Raw genomic sequence first — 17127 nt, forward strand, 5'->3', positions numbered from 1 at the left:
CTGAGCTTTTCCAGCAACTTTGTTTTTGTTCCTGATTTACAGCATCCGCAGCTCTTTTGGTTTTTAAGTGCAGCAGGCACATGGGAACACTGTCAGATCGTCTCCAAGCCACTTACCATCTTGAATTGTGGTATTAACTGTGTGTGTGTGTGTGTGTGTGTGTGTGTGTGTGTGTGTGTGTGTGTGTCAGTGTACCTTCCATTGTACTTTCAACAGAACTACTATGGTGCATCTGCAAAATATCCAATGAAATGCAGAGCTATAATTTAAACAGTGGTGTCCAGGTATTACTGTAGTAAAACTACATTGCACATCTCCAAGGGATATATCTCCTTCCTAAGCTCTGGCACTGAGAATTGCTTACAATGACTCTGGTTGTGGTCTAACCAGGGTTTTGTATAGCTGACAAATAACTTTCTACTTTCACACTGACCTATCATTTAGATATTTTTTATTTTCATACAAAAGGGAATTTGGAACTCCTTTTGTCAAAAGAAAACGTTGAGGCTTGGCCATCAAGGCTGAAGTTGTTAGAGTTTGCAAAGTGATTGCTTCAAGTTAAAAGAGTGGTGAATAGAATTGAGATATGAATGAACCACAAACAGTGAAACAGCACAGAGAGATGATTGGCCACCTCCTGTCCTCACGTAATTCAACGTAGGATTTGTACGGAACTTGATATATTTGTGATCCCTATGATCCAGAGAACCTTTGAATCACCTTTTTGCAGTTTTTAAACAGGTAAGTTGTATATTTACATCTGGCTTTTACAAGAGTATTTTGGAGACCAAGTCTACCCTATGACTTTGCTCCCTGTTTAGAATACAAAGTGTAAACTAAACTCACCCTATGCAGTCCTTTGCCGGTGTTTGGTCAAGGTTTGTCAATGAGAAATTGAATCTAGGTGCCTTGGAGAGTTCCAGGGTGCTTAACCCTTAACCAATTTCAAACTAGTCACATTTCCTTCTGCTATTTGTTTTCAGCAGAAACCCTCTTCAGCATTAATGGCTGAGAGGCCAATAATTTACCGAAGCATGGCAATCAGATTGTGTTGCTGGGGTTAGAGGTCATTGAGTCTCTCGGGTGACGCGTGCTGGTAGAACACTTCTCATAGCAAGGAGATCTCTGTCATCATGACAAGGCTCCAATCTTGTTGATATCCCTGAGATGAATGCCAGTGAGTGTCAATAGAACCAGAAGAGTCACATGAGGAGGTTTGTCAGATTGAGGCTGGGAACCAGGGCTGGTGCTGCCATCAGGAAACGAAAACTAAAGAAAGAACTTGAGCTAGAAATGGGATTGGTACTCCCATTCTTTGCCTGCTATGATGACAATACCTAGATGGTGCAAATAGGGCACATGTACATTTTTTGACAGAAATCAAGGCTGGCTTGACATTAGAGCTGATACTTTGGAGCTTTGTGCTCCAGTGACACACTCACTTAAACTCAAATGGTTGAATATGAAATACCCCTCTTTGTGCTTTTTCTAATGGGATCATCATGCAATTACAGATTAGTTGTTACTTAATTTTATCTGACCATTGCCACCATTCAACATTTTTGCTTTCCGTAGCTGTTTTAAATTGTCTACCAGGTTAGATGACACAGCTGCAGAAAGACATTGTCCTGACTTCAGGGCTCCTACCCAGACCAGTTATTCACAGGAACTAGATATTTCTCTCGACATTGAACAGGACTGGGAGACTGAGTAGGGGTCGTACAGAGTAGGACAAACTGCTGCAAGATAAGGGATGGGGGAGAAGATTCTGTAGCAGGAGGGCATATCTTTTATAGGCTGTTTAGGGAGTAATTCTCTTGTAACAACCAATGAAAAAGATGTTTTTGGTTCACTTTGAGTTGTCATTGGAGTTCATAGCAAAGAGCCACAGCTTGAATACATTATGGAACCCACTGAGGCTCTTGATTCAAAGACAGATGATTTTATTTCCTCAAGTAAATACAGCAACTTCAATGGTGTCCAAGGTTTGCTGGATTGCCCATGGGCTGCCTGTCATTGACTGCTTGCATTTTGCTTTTGCCAACTCTGCCAATGTGCTGTAACTGAAAGGGATTCCAGTCCTTAACATGCAGCTAGTAGATGACCCCAGGAAGTGTTCTGTGTAGCTCAGTCCTTAGAATCCTGAGAATTGTCATGGTATCTTCATTCAGCGGCTGACCAGGTTCCCATCTCCATTTCATCCACTATGCCAAACCAAGAGGTAGTTAATGTACGACAAGGGTAAGCTGATTTTAATGCAGTCCATGTCTCTGAATTGTAAATGGCACATGTGTCTGCAGCACGCATTCAAGGAAAACCGTATTCTTACAGACTTCACTCGTTAAATGATTTGGAAAGCTTTGCTACATTAGAAGGCTCTCTATAAATCCAAGTTTTTTTTGTTTCAACAACGTCAAGTGTGTGAGGGTGAGATAAAACATGTTAGGCATGGATCGTAATTGCTAGAGTTTGTTAATTTCAGAATGCATTAGTTGTGGTAAGGCAATATTTAAGGCTATTGACACATTTATTAAGGTGTGGCGTGTGGCAGTGATCATTGACCACTTGAGGCCTTCAGTAGGCCTAAGCAATCTGTTGCCTGACCCATCTCCTATAATGGGGGTGGACATGTCGGAGATGGGCACCCACTTCATTTTACATGCCCCATTGACTTTCAAATACATCAGCAGGACACAGGTGGAGGAGGAAGTGGCATAAAATTCATCTCGTACCACTGTTTTGTAAAATAAGACAGCAGTTTTTCACACAGCAATAGCCCACAAAGAGAAACCTGTTTTAGTGATAATTGTTAAGTAATATTAGCCAGGGCACCAGGGGTAACTCCCTGCTCTTTTCTGAACTAGTATGATGAAATAGAGCTTTTCCTCCAGCTGAGAGGAGGCAGATAGCTTAATATTTCACTGCAAGACAGCACCAGTGTGATTACCCACTCAGTACTGTACTGCAAGGATGTCAACTTTAATTTTTATACAGAGATTGGGGCCCAGAAAAAAACTCAGAGAAGTAGCAAGTTATTTAAATGGAGAGAAATGTCAACACTCAGACGGATAGAGGAGATGTCTGATATTTCTTAAAGGCTGGTGAGTTTTTGATACTGTCTTACTGCAGAGGTGGGGCCATTGAAGACAGCGGGAGATAAATTCTTAATTAACAAGGGAGTCACAGATTGTCAAAGGTGGGCAGGAAGTTGGAGTTATGGCCACAATCAGACCAGCCGCGATTATACTGAATGGCGAACGGACTATATGGGCTGAATGGCCTGGACCTGCTCCTAATGTGGATTCTTTGTAAATTCAGACCCGCAATCTGCTGACTCAGAGTCTGAGCTGCAGATTTATAAACTAAAATACAGAATAGAGCAGGTACATGATGGCTTTCCATTTGATGTACCTATAATGAGTGTTTCTGGAATTTATGCTTCAGTCATTTATCTCTATCGACCGTGTCTGAATGCTAGTCGAGGTGCTTTGTAATGAATAATCTGTCAGCGGCGATATAATTCTAAAAGCTCATTAGCCCAGGTGTCAATACCTGTTCCTGTGCGTTTTACAGTGTCTGCTTAATAGGAGTGATCAGATGCAGACAGCACCTTACTTGCTCATTAGGAATCATCTGGTGTATTCTAATTAGCAGCAAATGTTAAGGTTGAGAGGGAGGTGTGTGCTGCACAATATGCAAATCAGAGGAAGCATTTGGAGATTTGGAGAAGGGTTGTCACAGCACAATATGCTAATTGTATGATTAATTCATAGCTTGGGTGAAAATTGTTCATTAGGCAACCAGTATATAGTCCAGTTCATCTGGTGGATATCTGCACAGAAACATAGAACTGCTCATATATTCCCCCCAAACTATCTTGTAATTCACAATAAATTGAAGCTTGATTAGGGCAGTTTATTCAGTTGCTTTGGACTCCTTTTGCAGGATCATTGATACAATTGCCATTTTGCCGAGGATCAGTCAATTGAATCTTTCCCTGTCTAACAATCACACTGAAATCGACTAAGAGTCATTGAAGACTGTCATTTTGTCACCATGTTTTTTTTTTGTTTGCCAAACTACTCACTGTTATCGTGCAATACAAGAATTAGACAAATACGTTACCTTGCACTAGCTGCTTTTAGTTCACTAGCTAGTCAGCTGGAGGAGCATCACAGTTCAACTCTAAAATAAGACGAAGAACTGCGGTCACTGGAAATCTGAAACAAAAACAGCAATTGCTGGAGAAACGCACCAGGTCAGGCAGCATCTATGAAGAGCAGGCAGCATTAATGTTTTGAGTCTAGTGACCCTTTTTCAAATGAAGGACGGTCACTGGACTTGAACCGTTAACTCTGCTATCTCCCCAGAGCTATGCTTTCTGGGATTTTAGATGTTTTTCTTCCTGCAGAGATTAATGGGACTAATGTTGCACCTCCATTATACCCAGGTTTGGTCATGAATCGATTCCACCTGGTTATCGTCTGCTTCCTGTTTGCTGATATCTGAGCTAGCTGGGCACATTAATCACATCAGAAACAGTTAGGGCCTTCAGTTGTTTTGCTCAGGCTACAGAGATTTGCTTGCTCTTACTTGCTTGCTTGATGCTAAAGTTAATATTGAAATGTAAGGAACCATAGTCCACAAAGGAAGATGGACATCTCTCTCTCTCTCTGGCTATGTACAGCTTGAAGATAACCACTCAATAAGTGTGGGGTGAGGTCAGGAGGCAGGGCCTCCATAAACAGCACACCCAGTCCAGCGATTAAACCTGTTGGCTTCATTCTGCACTGAACCCTATTCAACTGACCTAACTGATCCCCAAAGCTATGACTAATATTACATTCAATAAGGTTCCTTGCTTTAGAAAAAGCCAGGATTTTCATTTCCATAATGCCTTCACAAACTCTGGACTGCATGGAACCCCCACAGTGTGGAAGCAGGCCATTTTGTCTACCGAGTCCACACCCACCCTCCAAAGAGCATCCCACCCAGACCCAATCCCTTACCCTATGACCCTGCATTTCCTAAGGCTAACCCACATATCCCTGGACATGGTGGGACAATTTCCCAGGGCCAATCCACCTGACCTGCACGTCTCTGGACTGTGAGAGGAAACCCAAGCAGTAACAGGGGGAATTTGTAAACTCCACACAGACAGTTGCCTGACAGTGGAATCAAACCCAGGTACCTCGTGCTGTGAGGCAGCAGTTCTAACCACTGAGCCTCCCTAGACACTTCTGAAAGGGCTTCATGACAAATTAAGTGTTTTGGAAGTGCAGTTACTGTGCTACTTTATGAAATACAGCTGCCAATTTGGAAATGGCAAGACTCTCCCCAACAACAATGTGGTAATGGTCTGAAAACCTTTTCTCATGGTTCTGGTTGAAGAATAAATATTGACGAGAATAGTACGTAACCCCCCTGCTTTCCCTTGAATGAAGCCATCCACCTGAGAACACAGGCAAGGCCTTGGTGTAAGGTCATACCTAAAGGCTACATCTGACAGTGGAACACTCCAGCAGTACTGTACATGGGTGAGGGTTTGGTTAGCTTAGTTGGCTGGTTTGCAATGTTGAGAAACACCAACAATATGGTTTCAACTCCCATGCCAGTTGAGGTTGTCATGAAGAATTTTCCTTCTCAATCTCTCCCCTCAGGTGATGGTGATCCTGAGGTTAAACCACCACCAGTTATCACCTCTCCAATGAGAGAGCAGTCCTATGGTCTGGTAAGACTATAGCGGACTCTATCTTTACATGGTGTGGTATGGTGGCTCAGTGGTTAGCACTGCTGCCTCACCGTGCCAGGGACCCAGGTTCGGTTCCACCCTCGGGCGACTGTCTGTGTGGAGTTTGCACATTCACCCTCTGTCTGCATGGATTTCCTCTGGGTGCTCCGGTTTCCTCCCGCAGTCCAAAGATGTGCAGGCTAGGTGGATTGGCCATGCTAAATTGCCGATAGTGTTCAGAGATGTGTAGATTAGGTGGGTTGGTAATGGGAAGTGCAGGGTCACAGGGAAAGGGTAGGGGGATGGATCTGGGTGGGCTGATCTTCAGAGTGTCAGTGTAGACTTGTTGGGCTGAAGGGCCTCCTTCCACACTGCAGGGATTCTATGATGTCTTTGCACTCAAATCTCTGGAGTGGGGCTATTTTCTCACTCAGGGACAAGAGCATTACCACTGGGAAATGGCCAAGCAATGGCATTCACACTTTTACTAATCATTTTGCTGTAACTATAGTGTAAGAGCAGACTTATGACACTTGTGTTTTCTGACATAATTTGCACGCCATTCACTTACACCATTCTTAAGTTGAAACATCATTTTTTAAAAAATTCCTGCCACTTTGGAATATATACAATAACTCATCCAAGTCTGTTCTGCCATTCAATAAGATTGCTGCTGATCAAATTGTGATCTCTGCTCCATCTTCCTGTGTGTATTGTCTTTTCCTTTGTGGGGTAAAGAGTTAATGTTAAACAATTAATAATATAATGGATTAGGTATGGGACAAGCAGAACAGTCTGAGACAGAAGCTGCGCTCTGCACTTAGAGAGGTATGGTATTAGACCATAAGACCATAAGACACTGGAGCAGAAGTTCAGCCCATTATGGCTGATAATTTGCTCAACCCCATTCTCCCACTTTCTCCCCATAACCCTTGATCCCCTTGAGAATGAAGAACTTGTCTATCTCCGTCTTAAATGTACTCAATGACCTGGCCACCACAGCCTTCTGTGGCAGTGAATTCCATAGATTCACCACTCTCTGGCTGAAGAAGTTTCTCCTTAACTCCGATCTAAGAGGTCTTCCCTTTACTTTAAAGCTGTGCCCTCGGGTCCTAGTCTCTCCTACCAATGGAAACATCTTCCCAACATCCACTCTGTCCAGACCATTCAGTATCTGTAAGTTTCAATTAGATCCCCCCTCATCCTTCTCAACTCTATCAAGCATCGACCCAGAGTCCTCAAACATTCCTCATATGTAAAGCTTTTCATTCCTGGGACCATTCTTGTGAACCTCCTCTGAACCCGCTCCAGGGCTAGTACATTCTTCCTGAGATATGGGGCCCAAAACCACGCACAATACTCCAAATGTGGCCTGAACAGAGCCTTATAAAACCTCAGAAGTACATCCCTGCTTTTATATTCAAGTCCTCTCACAATAAATGCCAAAGTTGCATTTGCCTTCCTAACTACTGACTCAATCTGCAAGTTTACTTTGAGGCAAACCTAGACTAGAACTCCCAAATCTCTTTGCACTTCAGACTTCTGAATTTTCTCCCCATTTGGAAAGTAGTCTATGTGTCTATTCTTCTTACCAAAGTGCATGACCTTACATTTTACCACCTTGACTTACATCTGCCACTTCTTTGCCCACAATACTAATTTGTCCAAATCCTTCTACAGCCTCCCTGCATCCTCAATACTACCTGTCCCTCCACCTATCTTTGTATCATCTGAAAACTTAGCCAGAATGCCCTCAGTTCCTTCATCTAGATCATTAATGTATGAAGTGAAAAGTTGTGGTCCCAACGCTGACCCCGTGGAACACCACTTGTCACTGGCTGCCATCCTGAGAAAGACTCTTTTAACCCACTTTCTGCTATCTGCCAGACAGCCAATCTTCTATCCATGCTAGTACCTTGCCCCATGGGCCCTTATCTTACTCAGCAGCCTTCTGTGTGGCACCCTGTCGAAGACCTTCTTGAAGTCCAGGTAGATAACATCCATTGGCTCTCCTTGGTCTAACCTGCTCGTTACTTCCTTGGAGAATTCTAAGAGATTTGTCAGGCATGACCTCCCCTTGATGAAGCCGTGCTGACTTTGCCCTAATTACCATGCACTTCCAACTATTCAGAAATCTCATCCTTCACAATGGACTCTAAAATCTTACCAATGACCGAGGTTAGGCTAATCGGCCTGTAATTTTCAGTCTTTTGCCTTACTCCCTTTTTAAATAGGGGCATCACATTAGCGATTTTCCAGTCCACTCTGACACTAGTGATTCCTGAAAGATCACTACTAACACCTTCACTATCTCTGCAGCTATCTCCTTAAGAACTTTGGGGTGTAGTCCATCTGGTCCTGGTGATTTATCCACCTTCGGGCCATTCAGTTTTTCTAGCACCTTCTCCTTGGTGAAGGCCACCATTCTCAGCTGTGCCCCCTGAATCTCTTGAATTTTTGGGATATTACTCATATCTTCCACCGTGAAGACTGACAACAAGTAATTATTCAGTTCCTCAGCCATTTCCTTGTTCCTCACTATTATCTCTCCAGTGTCATTTTCCAGTGGTCCAATGTCCAATTTTGCCTCTCTTTTGCCCTTTATATATCTAAAGAAGCTCTTACAGTCCTCCTTTACATTACTGGCTAGCTTACCTTCATATTCTCCCTCCTTATTTATTTTTTATTGCCCTCTATTGGTCTTTTTAAACTTCCCAATCCTCTAGTTTCCCACTGGCCTTCGCCACATTATATGTTTTCTCTTTTGATTTTATGCTATCCCTGACTTCCTTAGTCCGCCATGGTGGCCCCATCGTTCCTGTACCATGCTTCTTTTTCCTAGGGATGAATTTTTGCAGTGTCTCCTGAATTACTCCTAGAAACTCCTGCCTTTGCTGTTCCACTGTCTTTCCTGCTGGGCTGCTCTCCCAGTCAATCCTGCCCAGCCCCTCCCTCATACTTCTGTAGTCGCCTTTATTCAGCTGTAATACCGTTACCTCAGATCCTATCTTTTCCCTCTCAAATTGCAGAGTAAATCTAATCATATTATGATCACTGCCTCCTAAGGGTTCCTTTACCTTAAGCTCCCTTATCAAGTCTGCCTCATTGTGCAACACTAAATCCAGTATTGCCTGTTCCCTAATGGGCTCCACCACAAGCTGCTCCAAAAAGCCATCCCGTAGACATTCCACAAATTCATTTTTTTGCAACCCATTACCAACATGATTTTGCCAGTCCACCTGCATATTGAAATCCCCCATGATCATTGTGACTTTGCCTTTCTTACACACCTTTACTATCTCCTAGTGTATCTTGTGCTCCAGCTCCTGACTACTGTTTGGAGACCTGTACATAATTCCAACTGTGCTCTTTTTTACCTCTGTGATTCCTCAACTCTACCTACACAGATTCTACACAATCTGACGCTACTTCGTTTCTTACCATTGATATAATTTCATTTCTTACTAGTGAGGCAACCCCACCCCCTCTGCCCACCTGCCTATCCTTTCGATAAGACTTATATCCTTGGATATTCAGCTCCCAATCCTGATCCCCTTGTAGCCACTTCACTGTGATGCCCACCATGTCATATCTGCCAGTTTCAATCTGTGCCATATGATTGTAGTCATGTATATCTGAATAAAGAGTTGGAATTACTTTACTGTGCCTATTTCCAGCTTACTAATAGAGGAAAGCAGGCAAGTTTACCAACTGAACCAGCACGATTGGGATTGGGTCAAATCAAGCCAGACATAGTGGGCAGACCCGACCATTGTAGCATGGCCACCCCAACCTAGTCTTGTCTCCTTTGTCTCCAAAAAACAAAATCTAACTCAGCTTCGAATAAATTCAATGACCTAAAATGAGCTACAATGTTCTACTTTCTGGAGAACAAGTCTTCTCAGACTAACAACCATCTTAGAGAAAAATATTCTTCTCAACTCTGTCTTAAAAGCGAGACTTTCAATTCTTAAACTGTGTCTTGTAGTCCTAGGGTCCCCCACAAGAGGAATCTCCTCCATTATTTAGCCTGTCAAGTACCCTCAGAATGTTACATGTTCCAACACAATCACCTCTAATTTTTCTAGACTTCAGTTGGCACAGGCACAACTTTATTAACTTTCTTCTTAAGACAAGACCTCCATCCTTTAACTTCCTCTGAAATGCTTCTAATACGATGAAATCCATTTTCAAATAAGCACTCAATGTGTGGACTCACCAAAGCCTATACAATTGTAGTAATTCTTCCTTATAGCCCTCCTAAGAAGTGGTAATGTAATGTTTGCCTTCCTAATTATTTTTAATCATTCATGGAGCATGGACATTGCTAGCTGGGGCAGGATTTATTGTCCTGGGGAGGCGGTGGTGCCTTCTTGAGCTGCTGTAGTCTACATGCTGTAGGTAGAGCCACAATGCTGTTAGGAAGGAAATTTCAGGATTTTGACCCAGCGACATTAAAGGAATGAAGATATATTTCCAAGTCAAGATGGTGAATGATTTGGAGGGGAACTTGCAGGTGGTGGTGTTTCCATGTATCTGCTACCCTTGTCCTTCTAGGTGGAAGTGGTCGTGGGGTTAGAAGGTGCTGTCTAAGGATCTTTAGTGAATCTCTGCATTACATCTTGTAGATAGTACACACTGCTGTTACTGAGCTCCAATAATGGAGGGAATGGATGCTTGTGGTTGCAGTACCATTCAAGCAGGTAGCTTTGCCCTGGATGATGTCAAGAACTCAGAGTTCTGAAAAAGAGTCATTCCAGACCCGAAACATTAATTCTGTGTCACTGTCCATAAATGCAGATCTGCAAAGTTGTTCCAGAGTGCTCTGTATTAGTTTCAGATTTCCAGCATTCACAGCATAATGCCTTTTGTTAGAACATTCAGCTCCTTTTCTTGGCTCATGAATGTACTCAATACAATACACTCATTTGAAAGCACTGTATCACTTAGCTATCCAGGCTCCCATTGCCAATTTGAGATATTCTCTACATGTATATTAAAATCACCCATTATTATTACAGGACCTTTCTTACATGCCTCGTGTATTTGTTCCTACAGTTAGTTGGCCTATAAACTACTCTCACAAATAGCTTCTTACATTTCACATTTCTTCCCAAACTGATTCTTACATCTTGCCTTTTTGAGCTAAAGTCATCTCAAATTGCAGTAACATCCTTAATTAATAGAGCCACCCTATCACCTTCTCCTAGCTTTGTAGACTTTCAAATGGTAGAATTCTGCTGGGCTTGAACGATATAGGCAATGTCAAGAAAAGTGAGAGAATTGCATGAGAATTTTGGCAAGATGTTTGAGAACAATTTGTTGCATTTTCAAACAGATTTCCAGATAAGAGGTGGGATTCTTACTAGAGAACAGCAAGATGTCTATTAATCGGGATTACTGCTTAGTTTCAGCGTCATTAAATGCAAATCTTGCCTCAGATATATGCAGCTTCCTGGGGCCCTCTTGTGGTACAGCAGTAGTGTCCCTACCCTTGGACCAGGAGATCCAAGTTCAAGTTCCACCTGCTCCAGAGGTGTGTAATAAAATCTCTGGACAGGTTGATTAGAAAATAGGTTAAATTTTTTTAAAAAATGCAGCTTCCTATCCTACCACCCACTGCAAGGGAACTGGACATTAACAATTCCCGATATGGAAGTTAGAGTGGGCAACGTGTGACTTCAATTCGCTGCTTCATTGGCCGCTATTTAGGACACCAATCACAAAGTCTCACTGCGTGTGCCAGGGCACATGCCACTCTTACTCCCTCACCATCCATCTATAGATGTTGGCTCCTGACACTTGCCACCCTATCATGACTTTCATGCCACATCTTAAATCCACCAGTCGGACACTGGCACTTTACTCCTGCTTTTCTGGGTACACCAACATCTTGTGCTGAAATGCTTCTTCGAGGAGACTACACGCAGGGACAGGCACCCAGCTCACAGATTGGACCAGACTGCTGGCTCTCTTAGCATTCACTCACCTCAAGCCTCCCTGGATACTCAGAGCATCCCTGCCTTGCCATTTTGCAATTTGTCCCACACCCCCCACCCCCCACTAGCTAGAGCTACCAGGCTCACACTTCCTCTGCCTTGCCTTGATGTTTAGCACAGATACAAAACCAGGAACTCTTCATGGTTGTCAGAAAGGCTTCAAGACAAGAAAAAATGCCTTCAAACAGGGCACACTGGCACAATAAGTAAAGGGCAACCTCCAATATCTGTCCAGGGCTTGGGCATTGTCAGGCAGCCACTCTGAGTGGTCAGAGTCTAGACTTCTCCAGGAGTTGAACAGCCAAATGTCAGGCTGCCCACTGCCCGTCTTAGCTCATTCTCCCCTAATGTGGGTAGTTTCTTTCCTGTAACAAGATAAAGGGATGGTACAACTGTCAATACTTCAGGGAAAGGTATTAAGGAGGCCTAAACTAGTGAGTAGGCAGTGTAGATGCCAGGCAGGATTATGAAGGAAATTGCTGGGGTGGGTAAGAGTAAGAGAGGCAAGATGTTGCAGGCAATAGTAAAGGGGCAGAGCATGAGACTTGATTGGGGATGGCTGCAGTAGCAGAGATAGAGTGAATGTGAGATATCCGTGAGATGGTGATGGCACTTACTCTGACAGAATGGAGAAGGATATTGACTGAAAATGAGCTGTCTACCTTCCTCCTGTAATTTTCTGCCTCATCTCTCCGACATTACAATAGTGACTGCACGTAATTGGTGATGATGAGTATTGGAACATCTTGTGGCCATAAATATGCATGCCTTTCTTTTAGTAAATAGTGCTGCAATTCAGCAACGCAATCAGAGATGTAATTGGATAAAGCCATATGTTCCAACTGTTTCAGACCTTCAAATGTGCTTTTCAATAAATTTACTATTGGATTCCTGACTTAATTGAACTTATAAACTTGCATTGTGAAGAACAACATCCAGTTATTAGTGAGTTGGATAACTAAACGTACTTGAAATGGCTTGAAGATATTACCTAAAGAGTGTAGTTTTGATCAAAATGATTCGGATGTGACTCAAATGATCATTAATGTAAGCTTCTTTTCAGCCATTTAAAATACCGAAATTAAAGTCAATGATGTGATTTTTGCCTCCAGCAGGGTATTTTACCTAACGTAGCAATGCAAATATTATCCTTTGTAACATAAGAAGCTGGACATGGATGTAGTGGCATAGATGAATTCAACAGTCAGTTATTACAACTAACTATTATACTTAAATATCGGATTAAAAAGAAAGCCTGCTTCTAGTCGCATGTCATGATTCAATTGAACCCAGGCAAGATGGAGTCTGTGACCTTTATACCCTCAAGCACACATTATGTTGCAGCAATGATTTAATGAGCATGCCTTTACACAGTATATTGACAGTGAGATAGTGGGCCAATTGCAAAGAATTTATGAACAATTTAAGCGGGTTCTACCACAAAGTGAACCCCAATAGGTTTGACTGTAATTACTCATCAACATGTTCAGAAATAGGACATTTCAGCACAAATACAGTCTCAGTCAACGTGAATGAAAAATTAGTCATAATGCTCGAAGGGGGCAATTTTAAACTTTGTGTGAAAATCAGGTCCAAATGATTATGGCTTGGTGCAATTCCCATCTCAAATGCATAATTATTCACATCACTACACAAAGACACAGTCTGGGAATGAAAACTCCACGCAAGTCACATTTAAAAGATCTTGACCAATTAAGGAAATTTAACTGAAAGGCCATAACAATTGTAAAAACCTTTTGGGGATCTTCAAATGTCACTCAAACATATTGGGCCTGTTTTCCAAGAACAATGGGACCACAGGAAATGAATTAAGAGGTAAAGACAGAATTCTGTGGACAAGTGAAGGAACAGCTCTCTGTTTTGTAGCTGCTGAAAGCTTATTCTTTATGCATTGCTTGGAGAAATGTTTACAGTCTGTGACATGGCATCATACCATGGGTCAGTGTTACAGAATCACAGAAAGAAAGTTCAGCCAATTTTCAAATTTATTGCTAAATTGACCTTAACAAGTCTATTGTGCCTTTTCTTAATTAGTCTTCACTTGTCTAAGCCACTCTTATATTTATAAATGTTTTCTGTGCTGAGATTAAATTTGCAAACCAGTAGCTGCTGATTTGACTTCTGTATGCATTTTTGAAATAAAAAGAATGTGACATTTACAATTCTAGTTGAGTGCTCCCTGTATCTCTTGAGGGTCAGAAGATTATGGGCTGTATTCCCATGATTTCCACATTGACATCCTTTAGAATCCATGAATGTACCTCATCTGGGCCTAGTGACTTATCGAGTTTAAATTCATCCAACTTTGCTAATACTTCTCTTTACCAATTTCTAGCCCTTCCTGTGTCATATAACTGTCTCCTCTTTCACAATGACCTGAGCAGCATTGTCATCTTTAGTGAAGGTGGATGCAAAGCATTCATTTAGTATTTCAACCTTGTACTATGGCTTCAAATATCATTTGCATTTTTGTCCATAAACAGCCCCACACCTCCTTTTACCACTTTTTTACTCTTTTTCTGCCTGTTGAAGACTTGGATTTCCCCTCATCAGGGGGCAGGCAATGGCTTAGGGTATTATTGCGGGACTTTTAATTCAGAGACCTAGGTAATATTCCGGGGACCTGGGTTCAAATCCCGCTGTGACAGATGGTGGAATTTGAATTCAATAAAAATCTACAATAAAAAGTTTAATGATGACCTGGAATCCACTGTCAATTGTCAGGAAAAAAACCCAACTGGTTCTCTAATGTCCTTTAGGGAAAGAAAGCCATCACTGTCTGGTCTGGCTTACATGTGACTCCAGACCCAAAGGAATGTGGTTGACTCCTAGCTGCCCTCAGGGCAATTAGGGATGGGCAATAAATGCTGGCCCATGATATTCTCATCCAGTGAATGTTTAAAAAAATGTTAGCTCCCAGTCTCTTTTCACACTCTCTAATCTCTCTCGTTTACCTTTTCACATTTTGTTTGAATTTTTGACATTTAGTGTAGATTTCATTTTTGTTATCAACCTAACAACTCACAAGTTCACTTTTTGAATTTCATCTTATCCCCCTGTCTCTTTTGTCACAGTAGGAACTCTGACTTTGATTCCCACGCATTTCCCCTTGAGAGGATGATGTCTGAATGAACCTACGGAAACTCTTCTTCCAAGGCAGCCCATTCTTCCTTTAGTCTTGTCTGCCAAGTGTTGATAATAATTTGTTATGGAGAAAATTCAGAAGGAGGGAATCAAATTCCAGATAGCAAGGCAAGGATTGATCAGGGATAGTCAGCATGGCTTTGTCAGAGGGAAGTGCACATCAAATAAATTTGATAGACTTATTGGAGGAGGTGACCAGGTATGTAGATGAGGATAGTGTAGTTGATGTAATTTATATAGATTTCAGAAAAGCCATTTACATAATACCACATGGAACACTGATAAAGAAGATAAAAGCACGTGAGATTCAGGGTAACTGGGCAAGTTGGACTCAAAACTTAGCTCAGTGGCAGAACACAGATAGTGATGGTAGAGGGCTATTTGTGTGATTGAAGGCTGGTATGCAGTGGCATGCTACAGGAGTCAGTACGGGATCCCTTAAGAAAGTGTTAGATTACAGAGAGATATTGACTGGTCAGATGGGCAGATCAATGGCTGATGGAATTTAACCCTGGAAGAAGTAACAAGACAAGGGAGTATTCAATGAATGGCATTACACTTGGAAGCTCATAGGAACAGAGGGATCCTGAGGTGTTTGTCCACAAATGCCTGAGGAGGCCAGGGTAAATTAAAAGTGTGGGTTAAGAAGGAATACAGGACACTTGCCTTTATCAGTTGAGGCATTGATTACAAGAGCAGAGAGGTTATATTGGAGCTGTGCAGAACTTTGGTTAGGCCACAACTGGAGTACTGTGTGCAGTTCTGGTCACCACACTGTAGGAAGGATGTGATTGCACTGGAGGGCGTGCAGAAGAGATTCACCAGGATGTACCATGGGATGGAGCAGTTTAGTTATGAAGAGAGAATAAGCTTGGGCCGTTTTCTTTAGAGCAGAGAAAGCTGAGAGGGGACTTAACTGAGGTCAATAAGATTATGAGGAACATGGACAGCATGGGTAGGAAATAGTTACTCCCCTTAGTTGAAGGATCAATAACAAAGGGGCATAAGTTTAAAGTGAAAGACAGAAAATTTAGAGGAGATCTGAGGAAAAACCTTTTCACCAAGACCATTGTGGGAATCTGCGAGATCTAAGCTCTGCCACATCCAGTCATGAATGGTGGTGGACAATTAAACAACTCACAAGAGGAGAAGGCTCTATAAATATCCTGATCCTCAATGATGGGGGATCCCAGCACACCAGTGCAAAAAACAAGCAGGGCTATTTGCATGTACCTTACGTCAGAAGTGCGGAGTAGACGTTCTATCTCAGCCTCCTACAAAAGTTCCCAACATCACAGATCCCAATCTTCAACCAATTCAATGCTCTGATGTGCTGGGCTCCCCCATGAGTGAGGATCAGGATATTTGTGGAGCATTCTCCTCTTGTGAGTTGTCCACTACCATTCATGACTGGATGTGGCAGGAGTGCAGAGCTTCGATCTGATCCATTGATTGTGGAATCTGAAGTATGGCATCACATAGCTTAAGCAAAATTGGAATCAATGGGAATCAGGGGATAACTTTCCACTTGTTGGAGTTATATCTGGCACATAGCAAAAGGGTTGTAGTTGTTGGAGGTCAGTCATCTCAGCTCTAGGACATCACTGCAAGAATTCTTCAGGATAGTATCCTAGGCCCAACCATATTCAGCTGCTTCATAATGACCTGCCCTCCAATATAAGGTCAAAAGGTCCTTACAACAGCATTAAAGTGTCTTGTCAATGGTTCTGTGGGCTTTTTTTTAGAATAGAATGAACTGTTCCTCCTTTTTCTAACATTGTACTGTTTTCTAACTTATGTTATAAACACATAATATTGCCACTTTTTCATTTTGTAACCTGTTTTCAATACATAAGGATGGAATTTATCCAGATCAAGGGTTCTCCTTCTCAAAGTGTAACTAACTTATCTTTCGCTTTTCTACCTTAAATGCTGTAATTTTTCTTCGAACTCTTTTTCTGGTGTCATGCACCCTTGTTAGTCTTTCTGGGAAATACCAGGACATGGTCATTGTACAATAATTCTAACTTTACAATTTTATAATATTCCTACCTGGGAAAGAGACATCCTTGTCATGTCCTACTCCCTACTGTGATATCCTTTCTGTCATTTATGTCTTCGTTGTGATATGGTGCGTTTATTCACAGCATTCTGTACTTTGTATCAAACAGAGAAATGAGATTCTTCTGATGAAACCCTTTCATGAATGGATGAGCTCAAGTATCCTTGTGA

The sequence above is a fragment of the Rhincodon typus genome, chromosome 13, assembly GCF_021869965.1.
Source record: "Rhincodon typus isolate 14 chromosome 13, sRhiTyp1.1, whole genome shotgun sequence".
Classification (NCBI taxonomy): Eukaryota; Metazoa; Chordata; class Chondrichthyes; order Orectolobiformes; family Rhincodontidae; genus Rhincodon; species Rhincodon typus.